Source organism: Gallus gallus, chromosome 6 (assembly GCF_016699485.2).
Source record: "Gallus gallus isolate bGalGal1 chromosome 6, bGalGal1.mat.broiler.GRCg7b, whole genome shotgun sequence".
Taxonomy (NCBI): Eukaryota; Metazoa; Chordata; class Aves; order Galliformes; family Phasianidae; genus Gallus; species Gallus gallus.
In genome coordinates, this window is record NC_052537.1 from 17,079,380 (window position 1) to 17,093,749 (window position 14,370).

The 14,370-nt window shown below is 40.6% G+C and overlaps 1 protein-coding gene across 11 annotated transcripts in view; it reads left to right on the forward strand.

Annotated features, from left to right (window-relative positions):
- SORBS1 (sorbin and SH3 domain containing 1) overlaps positions 1–14,370 on the forward strand; it is a 163,458-nt gene that overhangs the window by 31,886 nt on the left and 117,202 nt on the right. For 9 of the 11 annotated variants that reach the window (XM_046943041.1, XM_046943034.1, XM_046943040.1 and 6 more), the window contains exon 2: positions 7,970–8,028. The gene's annotated coding sequence lies outside the window, so the exon portion shown is untranslated. Of the gene's footprint in view, positions 1–1,047; positions 1,165–1,262; positions 1,290–7,969; positions 8,029–14,370 lie in introns of those variants that run through there. The other 2 variants (XM_046943039.1, XM_046943035.1) reach the window with 1 other exon arrangement.

Genomic DNA, 14,370 nt, shown 5'->3' on the forward strand with positions numbered 1-14,370 from the left:
TGTGCTTAGAAGTACAGGTTCCATTGTTTGCACTTTTAGTCAGAAAGGCAGTGTTAATAAACACTGTGATTTGGTATCGATGCTGTAGTAACCCCATAAGGCGTAATCTGAACACATATAGCCATCCCCTTTCTTATTAGCTGAGGACTTCTGACAGATCTCAGAGTTTCCAACCTCTTAATAAATCTCTTCCATGTCTAGCCTAAATCTGCTGGCTTGTTCTTTTATTTTCTTCCCCATTTGTTTTTTTAAACTGGCAACAGCAAGATTTTATATTAGATAATCATTTCGGACTTGCATTGGAATATTTAGTTAGCAGAGTTTCTAACTATTAATGGCAAAGTCTGCTGTGGGAGCGCATGGACTAGACAGAATCCATTGTGCTTTCAGCAAGGCTTTTTATTTGTTTTTAATCTAATTCAGGAAATGCAGTTCTGTAAAGCCAGTAATTATTTCCCTCAGTAATTCATATTTTGCTGAAAAATCAATCCCTCACATGAGAAGCCAGGAGAGTACCATATGTTATCCATTATATGCTTCTCATCATCTCTCCTAACTCTTCAGTGTAGTAAGCAAAATGATTTTAACTTGACAAAATTGTGTGTCCTCCCTAGGGCAAGGGTTGTAGTCCTGTTCTACATCAACTGGTGTATCGGGAACAGTAGAGCCCATGGCCCTGAAGTGGAAGGGCTGCATTGGTTAATATAATACTTATGGGATGGCGCTGTTGAACCTTCTGTCTGTATGTGGAAGAACTGTGTGTGGCAATATGGAGTTAATCCTTCAGAAAGAAAATGATGGGTTTTGTTTTAATGCTGATTACTTGCACAGTAGCATCATGAAGTGAGAGAGGTCCTGGCATTTGTATGAGGCACGCGCTTCTGCCCACGAACTGCCAGTGAGATAAGTCAATAAAACAAGCCATGCAAGGCAGAGATTGCTTAGAGGTGGTGGAGACCTATTAGGCTATCTCGCCCTCCTGCATGCCAGAAAGGAATTGTTTCATTTGGATTTGCATTAAAGGACAGAGGAACAGCTAAGTAAAGCACAGGATAACATTGCTGTGTGATGGGGTTGGAGCTCTGCTGTACTTCAGTTCTTGCATTTGCATCTGCCTTTGCACCATGTAAGCAGCAATAGCCAACCAGTTTTTCTTTCCAGGCTGTAAGTATAATAACAGACTGAACAGGAGCCGTTCTGATGGCACAGATATGCAGTTTTGCTCTATAATATTTTTGTGTTGTTTTTTTTTCTCATCGAAGGAGAACGAGAAGAAAAGACAAAAATCAGTGAGTATATCTTTGTGTGCGTGTGTGTTTGACAGATGTCTGCCCATGTTACACCAGTAGTGAGGAGTCAATGGCTACTCTGCCTGCCCACAGGGAGGGGATGTTACAGAGCCAACACACTGCAAAGAGAACAAAGGCCGCGCTGCATCGTGGCTGTGTGCAGCACGCTGCTAGTACAGAGCAAGCGACCATTTCCTATTACAGCAGTGTCTCCATGCAAGGCTGCGACACAAAGTGATTCAACTCACTGGGATCTGCTGCATGCTGTTCTGGCACTGACACGGGAGGTCTCTGTGGTCAAAAAGGCTGACAAGCGTATTGGTGCTGCTGCTTTAAGCAGCTTCATCTGGTGACTGGACAGGGAATTGCAGGCACATTTGTTTCATTGCATTAATTTCTTGCATTATTCCCCTTTTGTCTGTTATTGTTTCTTTACCACTATTTGTGTTTCAATAGGAAAAGAATTCTGTGGTGAACTATGTGCATGTCCTACTTCTGTTCAGGCCTGACATGTTTATATATACAAAGAGTTATGGATGAATTAAAGAGGACCAAAGAAGCTCAGAAATTCTTTGGAAAAGCTTGTCAAATTTTTAATTAATGGGCACGTAGCAGAGGGAGTGAAATCTGTTGCTTAATACCATAATAGGCAGTGCAGTGCCTGTGCCTCTTTCTGCCATCCTTAACAGACGGATTTATTTTTGGTAATGAGACATTTATCTCCTTTGCATCTATTAAAAGCCAATTCCAGTGTCAGAAAAATCAGTTGGAAATAACATGAAAAAATGTAGTGATGAAATGTGCCTGCGTTTTCTGTATGCTTCTCAGAGCTCTGACAAATCTTTTTTCACTTCAGCCTAGTTTATTTTTGTTTATTTTTGCCTTGCTGCAGTTCACGTTTCCAGACAATTAAGGTGTTATCTTGATAGCACCAAATAATGCTGTGAATATTTAGATTGTGTAAAGAGGCTTAATGGAATTAATTGCAGGCCGGTAATTAATATACTGTCGGTGTAAATGAGTGGTTTTGAACTTTTTCTCTGTATGTGGACTCTAGATTTGTTTTGTTGGATCCTGATCCCCTCTGTACCTGTCTTAACCCTATTGCCAGCAGGCTTGCTTTTATTCGTGGACATCTTTGCACACAGAAAAAATCCAACACTGATAAATATCAGTGGTAAGTGGCAGCCTGGATCAGCTCCACTGGTGCCATGGAGAAGGAGTCCACACAGAAATAACTGCAGAAAAGAGTGCCTGTTTCTTTGAGTAATAAATATGGGTTGTGCATGCATTTCTCACTCTGATTTGAGGCAATTTAATTAGGAAGGTGTTTTCACACTTGTGGACTGGGTCGTTAATTTAATTCTTAAGCAGATCAGCAAGCAGACAGCTTTTCTTAATCTGTCCATAGAGGAGCTCATGTGTACTCTAGATGAACACAATGGATTTTTGTAGGAATTTGGGTGAAATCTTGTGGGATTTATTAGATACCCCTTAATAGATTTTCAAGCTTCTGTTGCATTTTGCAGGTGGGATGTAATTTTCCTAGTGAGATCTGTAGTGCTTGACAACTGATGAAAAACCAACAGCTTTCTTTCAGGTTTGCAAATAAGCATTTATTAAACAAGCTGTTTGGTGCCTCTGCATCTCCATTTTGTTTGCTGTAGTGAAGAGGAAATGGCCAGGATATCAGAAAGGCTGAGTGATACAAAGTGACCCAGAAACTTATTCCAGGAAGTTTATTTTCAGAAAGTGTTGAGTATTCAAACTTTGAAAACCCTTTAAAGTATCTGTGATCCACACCAGACTTTCAGTCTTGGTTGATAGGCATCTCATAAAGGTGGCTTAAGACTAAATGGATCGATATACAAAATGCTTTGACTTTTTAGCTGATAAAGTGCTAATTATAAGTAAGTACTATAACCCATCTAGTAACGGACTCACAGATAACAAACATGAGAAGGTTCCTGTTCCAGATGAGTTATTTCTTCCAACTCCATGGGTGAAACATCTTTTCCATTGCATCCTACTTAGAAGGGATTCTCATCTATACAGTACAAATCCTACAATTGTCCTTATCTACCCATTTCCTTCCACTGTTCTGTTCTTGCATAAAAGTTATTCTCCTCATTTGGCGAGTTCTGCAGGCTCTATTTCTATGTACCATAAACAGTGCTACCCTTTCTTCCCGGTATCCTCCTACACATGCTTTTGAAGAGCTCCGGTTGCTAGGATTACAGTACTAGAGGTGGAGGGAAAGTGTCCCTTCGTCATCAGCTTCCTTTTGTGATCTTCTGTTCCTCATTGCATTACTACCGTCATTTTTTCCAAAGACATGTTTGTTGTAAGACCTTTCAGCAGCAGTACTGTTGCTGCTGCTGCAGTCCTCAATGCTCTTCCTGGCTTTTTGTTTGAGATGCATGGAAAGTCAGTGACTAAGCTGGAGAAAATGACTTGATTTCATTCTGTGCTGCGAGTTGAACCTTCAGTATCTTGCCTGAGGACTGCTCTCCATTGTGATTAAAAGGAACAAGCACTCTGAAATGGCAGAGGCTGTGACACTGTTTTCTCTTCCCTCTCTTTTCTCCCTGCTCCCCCACACTCAAGTTTTATTAATTCTGGGTCTGTAATGCATCATGTACAGTGCTGAGCTGGGCATGTTTTTCCTTCACAGAAAGGTGTGTGAAAAATGGCAGCCTTGATATTACTGTAAGTGGCACAGCAACTGTCCTTTGATGTGCCAGACTAATTTTTGCAAGAGGTGATGTTAGACGCTTGTGGGTGGAAAGGTGGATGTACATGTTCTTTGTTTGCTAGCATGGGCTTCTGTACAGTATGGGCACTGTTTGTTTGTTTGTTTGTCTTCAATACAAGGCATGTTTGTCAGCATACTTGAGCTACAGAGTTTAGCTCCAGAAAGTTGTAGTACTTATTCCAGAGATCTCACCTTAGCCCTTCCCTGAAAGGGATAATAAATCCAGTCATTCCAAATCTGTCTAAAACCTTAAGTTGGAAATGCTTTCAGGGGGCTCAAAACAGTCCAGGATAGTACCAAGCTTCCTGGAGGCCACTGGACCTCTTTCACAAGGCAGGAGCTCCTATTGGAAGAACCTGAGCTCTTAACAGTTTGCCTGAGATGCTCAGGAGTGGTCACTTTAATATTTATGCAACAATCTAATGATTCCTCTTGTTGAAAAGGGCCAGCATGCAGTTATAATGAAGACCGAAGTTTTGAACAGCCTGGCACTCATCCCTGCATCCTGACTTATTCATGCTTTATATGCTTAGCAGAGGTGGCAGAATGGAGGTTGATCATAGTGTGAGTAAAAAGCTCAAAGCTTGTGGTCAAAAGTAGTTAAGCAGTACAAAGGTTGATTTGAGAGGAGGCAATAAAGTAGAGTAGTTATGAATAAGATAAGTTTATGTGTAAGATGCTTGAAAGGTTTCCCAGATTATTGATTGTACCTCCAGCAACTTCCAGTTTCACAGCATCTATTTTTGATACCCAAGATTTGCTACTCATATCTGAAGATCCAAATATTTCCACACTTATAAGTAATTTAGAAAATTTACTTGTGCTCTAAAATAGTGCCCCAGACAGACGATGTGTTCTGTTCTTTATTTATTTAAAAGATAAGAATTCAGTTATTTTATTCCATCTTTCTCAAGCTCTCCGAAGGTTGCACGGCTCTCACATAAGTAAATTAGACTGCTGCACTTGCCAGAAGGGAAATGTGTGCATATTTGCCCTCACCAGACTATTTTGTGGGCCAACATCCTGGGTGCGATCTCTTCAAGCTGTAAATCAGCAGTTTAAAAGTGGAATTTAATTTTGCTGTTATTGCCCTTCTAGCTGCTAGGAATGTAGTTGGCAATGTGTGTCTGATTCTCAAGGATATCCATAGGAAGCGTGTGTTAGTGATTTAACTTAATTGGGCTCTCAAAGATTTTCTCCTCCATGGCAAACGGATGGAAACAACTCTAAATTAATGTTAGATGAGTGGCTCATGTCAGAGTTACTTATCTAATGGCAACTGTAGCTGTTACTGCTCTTCAGAATAATGTGTGCTCCAGCATACTTTGGCATTTTGCTGTCTTGAGGCACATGGAAATTTCATCATTTTCTTTGAGTAATGTTCTTGGAATCAGGGTATACGTATCTCACTTCACTTTCTCTGTTTTCGAGCTCTGCATTTTAGCTAAAAACATTCAGGAGTTTTTATTGAAAAGAGGTCTCACTTTTTCTTGTTTGATTGTTTCTATTCCCAGAATTTATTTGTGAAACGTGTCTGGGGATAGAGCACATATGAGTCAACAAGCTGTTGTGCAGGGAACAGTCCAAGTCTGACGCGTTACAAGCAACCTGTGCTCAGTATTTTCTCTGATGAATTAATATAGAAAAAAAGTGTTGTATCTCTGTGTTTTCCATAACATTAGAGCATGAGTAATTCAAACTGTGACATGAATGGGCTTGGTTGGTCCCATAACTAAAAGATGGGCATTGGATGGGGGATTTATCAAGAATTCAAGAGACTCCAAGTTCAAGATAGAAAGGAGGGATACAGGTGTGCTTTTTTCATTTATTAAGAGTTTTTCTTTAGGGATCTTAGCTTGCCACAGCACTCAAATAGGGTAGATTAGCATTACTTTTCTCCTCATGCATAGTAAGTGAGAAATTAAGAGCTGAATGCTACTGAAAGACAAACAGCCAAGCTAGGCATGCAGACAAAAACGTGTCCGTTAGTGAAAGAGACTTGAGAGTGTCAATGGTATTAAGTGATGTTTCATAGGTATACCTGACAGTGTTATGGCATGGTTATTGGTTATGGGCTGCGCTATCCAATGTGGTGAGCCTGATCTCTCAAATCGTGAGAAGGACAAGCTTCAGAAACTGAGCAGATGGGAGAATGAGTGAGGTGTGTGTAGATCATTAGTCCTTGCTTCTGGGTTAATGTAAGTGGTGAGGTGAATTGATTCCTGACAGGGAAGAAGAGGCAGGAAAGTTGATGGGAATTTTACCTGTTCCCCAGAACAGCACTGTGGGAAGGGGAAAACTCCTCACTGACTGGCAAGAACTTACGAACAAGTGCACAAATCCTGGAACTGAGAAAGGAGCAGCAGGACAGGAGAGTGGTGGCACACAATTTGTCCATTATATCTGTTGTAGTTTCCATGGAAATAAATAGGAAGAATTACTTTTGGAGTGACCTACACTGTACTCCTGTTGCAGGGGAAGAGCTGGTGCCTTTTCTCAATCCTACTGGGCTGCCATTTGCAAAGCAAAGAAAGAAGCAGGGAGGAGCTTTTCAGTTTCAAGAAGTGCCTGCTTCTTTATTGCAAAATGACAGCTTTTCACTGGGAGTATACAGAAGTGATAAATATTCCCTTATCATGATCCAAACACAAAATCCTCCCCACCCTGAGGTTCTGTGGTAGGTGACAGCTCAGAGCATAGGCTCTGCTCTTATCATCCACACAGAACTTGGAGAGCAGCTGCTGAACTCTGCTGGTTGCTCGTATTTCTAATCACTTGTCCTTGGTGGTGGCAGCAGAGAATGAATGTCCCTTTTGTGATCACCTGCTCTTGAAAATGTGTAGAGAAATGCCTGATGTGGATGGGGTAATGGGCCAGTGAGTTCCCACTAATGAGGTCAGAAAATCCTATACTTAAGCTTGAGCAGAAGTCTTGAAAACAAATCTTCTACAGGACTGAGATGTCACTGAGATAATCTGGATAGCTTTTGCAGCTCTGCCTTTCTGGGCAGCTTTTCTCCCAGTGGGTTCTCAGGGAGACCTGCAGGAAGAGGTGGGCAAAGGCAGGAGGATGTGCTTCCCTGGGAGACTACAGGATGTAAAAGCAGTGCTATAATTCTCTCTCTCAAGAGAGAGCTGGCTCTGTGGCGCACCCACTGTGTCCTGACACATACTTATCCACAAACTGTGTCCCCTGCCAGTAGGAAAACACCTAACCAAATAGAAATGGCCATAGCTACAAAGCAGACCTCTCTGTTCATGAGAAATTTTGTCCTACTCCTGTCTCACAGGTAACTCTCTATTAAATGCAACATAAGTGTAGTGTTAGAACATCAGTCAGGCTGTGATTTATGTCATGAGCTGGGAAAATTCAACTATTTATCAACTTTCATGGTATTTTCAGGATGTTTAGAACTGCTGAATTTTAAAGATGGTGAATATAAGTTATCCTGTATTTGGCTGTGTATTTGACACTATTTTAACCTGCTATGGAATCCAATACCTTCTTGCTACCTTGCAAGCTTGTGTCAGAAATATTAGATCAAAACATATTCCTGTCTCCAAATGCTAACAGCAGCACATTCAGTTCTCTGGATTTCAGCAGCTAAAGTGGGTGTTGCAGGAAGTCGGCACTGTTTTTCTTTACAGAATAATAAACACAGATGATGTTGCTTTGGGTTTTGTATAGATACGGAGGCTCTTTACTCATAAAGGCTGATTCACAGACAAATGGTGACTTTTAGCTTTTAAAAAATAATTATTGGAGTAGATAGGCTAGAAATAATTGTTAGAATTTCTCACAGAGCCCAGACTGGTGATTTATTCTATTTATATTTTTTGCTTAGAGACCATTTTAGAGTTCGTTTTTCTAACAGATGCATTAGATTATCATATTCTGTAACACTTGCTGCTTTGCTCTTTTCCAGGAGGAGGCCAGACCATACCTGTGGACCTGTGGCTTCTCTTTCTGCAAGCTCTGACAAAGGTACATGCCCTGTTACACTCCTTGGTATTCATCTCAAATGCAGTATGGAAACTTTCAAAAATGTGACTTGCAAAACTATTGGTAGAAGAAAAATACTTGCTTGATATTTAATGCAATATTTTATAGACCAGACAAGTTTTCCCCACAAAGTTGCGCTAAATTAAAACTAAGCTTGAAAAATCATGTTAATGCTTGCAGCAATGACCATGCTGCTTGTACCATCTACTGTGTGTGCTGTTCAAGACTAGGCTTCATGGTAATGGCAAAATACTTGGTTTCAGAGGCTCCAGGACAAGAACAAAGTTACTTAATAGCAGCTTAACACTGGCTTCAAAATCATGGTCAGTGTCTCTTGATTAATATGAATACCCAATGTCATGCCCTGACTCAGTTACCACTCCTGGGCAAACGTGAGACATAGTGGAAGTGTTGTATCCTTCACTAGCTGAGTCGCAGAGTCTTCTCAGATCTCAGTAAGGAGGTCTAATTTCTAATCAAGGACCGAATCAAGGTTGTACCTCTCCTCTTCAGCACCTTGGTACCTGAATCAGTTTTACCAGAATTCCCTCAGATGGAGAAAGTGCCTTCAGCAGATGTGTATGATTTTTACCCGAAGGTAGGATAGCCAAGTAAATAAAAACCTGATGTGCAGAGTTTCAGAGCTGTCTCTGCTGTCTACTTTGCTGTATAACTTGGAAGAATTGAAATAGCTTTTGTGGTGATAATTGTTAGCATATGAATTCAGCATTAAGAATAAAGAATAGCTTTTTTTCCTATATTTCTATATACTGTAAAAACCCATAATATAACTTGATATTTTCAGTTTCTTGAGCTAATGCATATAACTATAGAGTTTGGTGATTAGTTTCTATATGATTTTATAGGATGCTGCAAAATCCCTGGGTGGAAATCTGTGTTTTCTAACAGACTCTAGATTTCTTCATGTTGGCCTTGTCAGCTTGGCAGTGTCTGCCTGGTAGCAGAGAAAGCAAAGTATGATGGGGAACAGTGGTGCTGATCTGTTTTTTTTCAATTGTTATTTTTCCATTTTGTATTTATTCCTTTTTGAGTAGAGAGCAGGAATTGGTTCCTTTGAATCATCAAACTACATGAGCTTTTACGACTGCATTTTGAGCTCCCTTCTGTAGTTTCTAGGTCCCCATCCCCAGTCATTTGTAGCTGGAGCTGAGGGTGTCCCAGTTCCTCAGTGAGTCATGAGTAGGGAAGACGTTCATTCTCTTTTTCAGCATCCCAAGAACTGTGAACACTTTCTAGTTCTGCATTTGGAATGCCAGATATTCCCTGACCCTGTGTGAACTCACAAATGCTTTTCTCCCTCTACAGACCCCTCTTTTCAGTGTAAGAGAAAGAACTGAGAATGATTCAGAACTAATTTATACAAAGTTTTCCCAAGTAATTCTCAGCCACCCATGGGTTTTCCTGGAGAAGCAGTATACAATAGGCTTTTGTTTCCAAATGGATTTATTTATTATTTTTGAATCTAAATGCCCAGCTTGACCTGATCTTAAAGGGCTTTTTTGTTCTGAGGCTCAGCAGTTCATCCTTGGAACCTTTTGAAGATGGGACTTTCCTGTGAATACACAAGGTATCATAAATCTGTTCAGTACTAGAACTAATGCAAATTATTCTAGTTGTATCTGAGTTAGAGCCTGTTACATTTTTAAAGGAACTAGAGACAAAACGAAATGGTCATGAAAGAAGTTGTTTTAGTTCCTTCAGAAAGATATTTTTGTGAATTAGGTATGGCTTCCTTGCCAAAAACAGTGAGGTGGAGGGCCATATTCTCAGCAACAGGTTTGAAGTTCTTTCAGGCTCTGAGCTCTAAATGAGCTGTGTAAGATTAGTTGTTAACTGTTCATTGTGGCTATTGCTTGGGTACTTGAAACCACGTCCTTTAGAGGCAAAATAAAATAGCCAACAGATCCCTATCTTCTCCACTTCAAATTGTTTAATCATGAAGGCATTGTACCGTTTAGCTGAAGATAGAACAGTTATTTTAATTTGAAAATAATGCTGCTCAAATAAAGAGGACTTCACTGAGAGGTTTACTTAGAAGTGCTCTTTTTGCTATGCAGTATAGGAGAGAGGGGTTTCAACTTGGTCTGCTTGAAGATCCTCCCTGTTTAAGTTTGATTGTGGAAACTGTGATATTTGATGAGCTGAAAAGTTAATGAAAATTATAGGCTTATTGGGATGTGTTAATCTTTCTGTGTAAAGATGTGCTTCTGATACCAGTTAGTATACTTAGAGAACTGCAGCCAATTCACACCTATTGAATGCTTGCAACTGAATGGGACTTTCTGTTAAAAATTCAGCTTCCAATCATACTGGGGAGAATTTTCCCAAGTGTTTCAGTTCTGATCTGTTGGAAAGTCTTTGTTCCTAGGTCATCTTCACTAAGTAGCTTTGCCTCTCTCTGTACCTCTCTTTGCAACTGTAATGCTTCTGACTGTATATATGGTGGACACCTTTCTTCGTGAAGAGATATTGTCACTAAAATCCAAGCTCTGAAAACTGTGATGGTTACAGATAAGTACACTTTGACTAGTACTAAAATCTTGTCATGCACAATCCTGAAAATGAGAGAAAAAGGGTTTTTTAGCTCATCCATTTTACTGCCATGCTGGTATGTCTGAGTTCCCTGCAATATGTTTTTTCCAATGCTTGGTCCAATCTACTTTTAAATGGCTGAAGTGGTGGAGTTTTTTTCATGTCACTGAAAAGGCTTTATGAAGTCCATGAGAAATGACTGTAATAGGAGCCTTTCCTAATAGCTAGAGATGGCTTTTCTTGATTTTTGACTGAATTCTCATGGATAGAGCTCCTTTTCTTTTCTAATACATACAGACAACTCTCAAAATCTTAACTCATCACTTAGTCAAACCTCTTTCAAGGATAAAATATCAACAGTATTATTAGCCAAACTTTATCAAAATTCATAGGAAAGGGATTCTGACCCTAGTGTGTAGTCTTGGAGGTAAATAGCTGGGCAGGAGCCCCACTTCCCTCCTTGTTCTAGAGCCCCTTCAGATATGCAAGAGAATTGATTCTTAATATATTCCTGGATTTCACATCAACAGTGCACATATTGTTGAGATTGAAGAATGAGACTTCTCCTCATCCAACTTCACCATCAGGAACAACCTTATAAGGAGATAACAGTGATGAAACAAAACCCTAAAATTTCTATTTCTACCAGTTGTGGAAATGTATGTTGTAGTTTGTCTCCATAACTGTTAACCTGAGGCTAGATGACATAAAGACCTGAGGCTCCTTTTGTCCCATTGCATTTTCTCCATTAGCATCACCATATTTTATTCATTGACCCCGAGGCTGAGACACTGTACATTCCCTGTTTGCTTGAGCATTCATTGTTGTGTGGCATCAGTGATGAATTGTCTGGCTCCTGTTTGATCACTGAGATAAAAACTGCACATCAAATCTGCTACTTGAATTTCTTTTTAAGATGGAGTGAGGAATGGACAGGACCATTCTTGTATCTTCAGTCAACACTGAAGTGAAAACAAAGATTTGAAATGCTTGCCTACAATTATGTTAACATGGGGGTCTGGAGATAAACGACGTAAAGGGGATAAGACTCAGTAGTAGAGCTGAGCTCCTGAACTCTATGCTGATTCAAAAATGGAAATAGTAGATATGGCCATTTCCAGTGCTACGATGGATGTTTGTTAGACCACTTCAACTATTGCGTTATTTAACTTTGAGACTGTAGTGTCACCAGGTAGCTGCTGTTTGCTTTTTTTTTAAATTCCAGAAGCTTCTGACAGTCAGCAAGGATTGTATCCAGTCACACTGAGTAGTAGTGCACAGCTTGTTCCAGCAAATGCATTATTAGCTATTAAACATTTATACAGCAGTATAAAGTTAGACAAAGATTCACAAACATAAATAAGACCTGTTCTGTGCGCTGCAGAGCTTCCAGTCTAAATCATGCCTAGATGATGACATACAGCACAGCTGCTTGTAGGAGGAAGGGTGAGAACTGTTTGAAGGAAAAGTGATTTCTGAGAACATGGTGACTGGAGAAGGATTTGCAGGTCTAGGAACTAACAAATCAAAAGGTGCAAACTGAAGTGAAAATAGGAATCGAAGCAATATAGCTAGTTTAGGAGGTAGTAAGGAGCAGAAAAGAAGTTGTTAGTTATGAGATAAATTTAATATGAAATGGATTGGAGAATGCTCTCTTTTTGCCACTTCTTGAATATTCAAGCAGAGATTCTTTCAGTGTTTGAAGCATCTTGCAGATTTTGAAGATGACACACTTTGGATGGCTTTCTACCAACTTTCTCTGCATGCTACCAGAATGGAATAGTCTGTGGGAGTATCTGTCTTGAAAAGCAATTAATATAATTTCTTTGGTCTGCCCTGGTCAAGATAAAACTGTATTCCTTCAATACCTATTGATCTTCTGAGCTCTGCACTTTTTCCATGCTTCTGAACAACAGTTCCACCTGGGAAGCTCCTTCTCTTGTCTAGGAACTTCCAGTACTAGCTTTGTTCTCTCTAGATCCATTCTATCTGTTTCTCTTTTCAGGTTTTTTGTTTTGTTTGTTTGTTTTGTTTTTGTTTTTTGTTTTGTTTTTCTCCCTTAGAGCAGTATTGAGGAATTGAAAAATGAAGGATTGCACTGATGTTTGTATCTGTTGTTTGGGGTCTCCCCTGTAAGGGAGCTACAGAAGACATTGCGTGTGGAATCTAGTGAACAGGATGGGAAGAGATTATTATCTGGGGCTGGCTCTAAGCAGAGTTGTGTAGGGCACAAGGTCCTCTCTGTTCTGGAAAACCAGGCTGACTCCACTGTGGAGGAAGAATACATATGAGAGAGGCATGGTTGATGTGGAGAAAGCAGTGACATCTCCTATGAGCCTCTGCTGCTATTTTTCCTCCTTGTTGTCTGTTGAGAGCATCAGGAATCGAGGGGCTCCTTGGTGACTTTGTTACAGCCAGATCCATCGTTCAGATGCAGTTAATTTTGCCCACACTGCCAGGAAGCTTTTAGCCTGTTAAAACCAGCTAATGCCAGGTCTTTGTGGTCCATTCAAGTAATTTCGTGGCAGTACTATGAAATTATTAAGGTTTCTGCCAGTTATGTTTGTGTTGCTTTGTGGCTTCATCTCAGATCTGGGCATGATGCAAGTACAGGGAAAAGCAGGTTGCCACTGTGAAGGGAGTGCACTACAAATAAAAAGCTTGCAATGTGTAGCGTTAATGTAGATTTTTGCCTGTTTTCAGAAGAGCAGGGTATGAAATGACTCAGCTGACTCATGGAGAGAGACTCCAGGTAAGCCTGAAAATGAGACTGTAGTCCTTGCCTGGGGCTATTTGGTGCCCACGCACCCGTTGTGTCCCAGCAGCAAATCTACATGTGGCATTTGGAAAGCAAACTTTTTCTTTGTCCCAGCACTGCACTTAACTATCACAGACCATTACTCTTCTTTCTGCTTTTCCTCACCCCCACAGTCATTTTTAATACAGAGCTATCAGAGGAGTTACTAAACATTTGGCTGAGTGCAGCAATTTTAATCAGAGCAGTTGCAGAATGTGAGAAGTCACGTGCTGGAAAGCTGCTTGCACATAGGCAGTGAATTTGGGAGCAAATTGTCAGGAACGGGCCGTCCTGTCACCAGCTCTTGTAGCTCTTGTACTCCAACATGTTACCAGCTCAGCAGACGAGCTGGTCATGCTGTTTGTCCTTCCTGTCTGCCCTGCTCTGCCAGCTCCAGGCCATTTGCATGCAGGTGACAAAGGCCATGGCTGGGGAACGCATGGGCAGTATCACTGGGTACTGCCTGCCAGGGGCTGAGGCTGGGGTGAGGACCTCTTAAGACTGAAGCCAACAAGCACTTTGTGATCTGTTCCCAGGTAAGCCTCCATCCATAGGGCTTTAACCATTTGGCAAAAGCTGTGTGACTTTAGTTCTTAGTTTCAGGTTTCTGAGTGCTTGGGATCTCCTGATGTATTGGCAGCTGCTAGAAATCGTAGTCTCACCTACTTGTGGCAAGGCTCACCAACAAGCCTACAGGGTGCAATATATGCTCCTTTTGTAGGCTGATGACGCTTTCAGGATTTGGTCTGAAGTGAGAAGAAAAACATATTGTTGCATGGGAGGGGCTGCATCTATTCCTCTTCTAGCAAAAGTAAGAGTAGAAGAAGTTGTAATAACCTAAAACTAAGATCACTGTATCAGTCCAGCTGGAGGACGTTGCTTTTAGATTTGATTCAGGTAGCATAAGCTGGTGAAACTGGCTTGAGTTGTTGAACTAACTGCGGAAACAAGCAGCAGAGCAAAGGTAATTTGTA